The 2,427-nt window shown below is 38.1% G+C and overlaps 1 protein-coding gene and 1 pseudogene across 15 annotated transcripts in view; one reads left to right on the forward strand and one right to left on the reverse strand.

Annotated features, from left to right (window-relative positions):
• The window catches only part of PARD3 (par-3 family cell polarity regulator), a 621,610-nt gene that overhangs the window by 467,074 nt on the left and 152,109 nt on the right, over nucleotides 1-2,427 (reverse strand). The window lies entirely within an intron of this gene.
• LOC102757445 lies at nucleotides 391-2,020 on the forward strand (annotated as a pseudogene).

The raw sequence follows: 2,427 nt of genomic DNA on the forward strand, positions 1-2,427 counted from the left end.
GATGCAATTTATTATAAAGCAGCTTTTGGTACTATTTATTCTGGACCACTTGTTTTGAGATGTGCTGTTTTCTAGAGAACTGTCATTGTTTACCAGGTAAGATTTTAAAACTGTATACAAAGTCTACCCTCCACCCCCTGCCCAAACTTTATTAAAATATAATGGATATATGGCATTGTGTAAGTTTAAGGTGTACAACAGGGGTGGGAAACATCTGGCCTATAGGCCATACAAGGCCTGCGAAGTCATTTAGTGTGGCCCTGCCAAGGTATTAGGGGTGAGGTGATAAACCATTAACTGCCATGCATCCAAAATGGAAACCATCCCCACACACCACAGTATTTTGAATTTAATTTAAAAAATCAGAGTCCCGAGACAAAGGAAGTGCCGAGCCACCTCTGTTGCCGGGCCACGGCCGCCCTAGGACTTTGAATATGTCGGGGATCGCCCTCAGCAGACTCGCCCAGGAGAGAAAAGCTTGGAGAAAAGACCACCCATTTGGTTTTGTAGCTGTCCCAACAAAAAACCCATACGGCACGATGAACCTCATGAACTGGGGGAAAAAGGGACCCCTTGGGAAGGAGGCTTGTTTAAACAACGCACGCTCTTCAAAGATGACTATCCATCCTCACTTCCGAAATGCAAATTTGAACCACCATTATTTCACCTGAACGTGTACCCTTTGGGCACTGTGTGCTTGTCCATCCTCGAGGAAGACAAGGACTGGAGGCCAGCCATCACAATTCAGCAGATATTATTAGGAATACAGGAACTAGCTGAAGCAGAGGTCTACACAATTTACTGCCAAAACAGAGTGGAATATGAGAAAAGGGTTCAAGCACAAGCCAAAAAGTTTGCACCCTCATTAGCAGCAACCTGCAGCAACATCAAAAGGAAGGGATTGGTTTGGCAAGAACTTGTTTACAACATTTGCAGATCTAGCGTTGCTCTAATGACTAGTCACCTAGGGGAGATGGGCGGGCACCATTTTCCATTTCCGCCACTGGTACACAGTTCTCCACTTGCTGAATTGCCCAGTTTTTCATACAGGGTCTCTTCCTTCAGTCTTATGTATTTTGATCGTTATATAAAACTTGCTTTTATTTTAATACTGATGTCAGTATTTCAACTGCTGTAAAATGATAAACTTTTATACTTCAAAAAAATCAATTTGCAATGAATATTATAAAAATAAATATATTACTCACAATTGGGGTGTTCTGAAATATTTTCAGCTGAAAATTCTCACTAAATATGATTTTAAAGTTGGCCTATAGACGCTTATGGTGTACAATGCATTAAATGTTTGGCCAAATATAGCAAGCTAATTTTTAAGTTGATAATTTTGTATGGTCTGAGAATGATGTTATAAATATCCAAATGGCCCTTGGCAGTACAAAGGTTCCCCACCCCTGGTGTATACATGTCAATTTGCCACACTGATATATTTGCAAAATGATCACCACCACAGCATTAGCTAATACCTAAATCATTACAACACAGAATTAACATTTCTTCTTTGTGGTGAGAACATTTAAGATCTACTCTCCTAGCAACTTGTAAGCAAATAAAACAGTATTATTAATATAATCACTATGCTGTACATTAGAGAAGGGACAAGCAAAACAGGGAAAGTAGATCTAGACATTCTATATTTTAGAAAATTAAACCTACAAGAACCTAACACAACCCACACAAATTTTGAACAAATTTTGGTAAAACCTGGTCATTGGGATTATATAGGCACTAAAAGAAAATTTTCCCAGTGCTGTGCATTGAGCTCTAATAATTAAAGAGTAATAGCAAAATTATGATTAAGTACTTCAATTTTATTTTGCTATCATTTGAATTAATTGCCTATTAATCCTAATTTCCCTCTATATAAAATAACTTTTCATAATTTCACAAAGTCACAGTGACCAAGTATCAGATTTGCACCTTTGAGACAATTTTCCCCATTATAAAGATTGATGGCAGAGCCATTAAACCTATAGTTTCAAAGTTTAGTGAGCCTCAGTGATACCTGGAGAATTATAATGCAGATATGCAGGCCTGTCTCACAGAAATCCTACTCCCTAGGCTAGGTATCTGGGTTTTAAACAAGTGCCCAAGGGTTTTTCATAAAACAGAACATTTTTTAGAAGGAATTTTATTGTTTAGAAGATTTGTAATGCTTTTTTTAACCTAAAAAAGCAAAACAGGTGTCAAGCTCTTTACTCAGAGTAGCTGCTGAAAGCCTATTAGAAGAAATCATGACAGAAAACGTCCCCTACCTGATGAAAGAAATAGACTTACAAGTCCAGGAAGCGCAGAGAACCCCAAATAAGAGGAATCCAAACAGGACCACACCAAGACACATCATAATTAAAATGCCAAGGGCAAAAGACAAAGAGAAAATCTTAAAAGCAGCAAGAGAAAAACAGTTAC

Source organism: Myotis davidii, unplaced genomic scaffold, assembly GCF_000327345.1.
Source record: "Myotis davidii unplaced genomic scaffold, ASM32734v1 scaffold405, whole genome shotgun sequence".
Lineage (NCBI taxonomy): Eukaryota > Metazoa > Chordata > Mammalia > Chiroptera > Vespertilionidae > Myotis > Myotis davidii.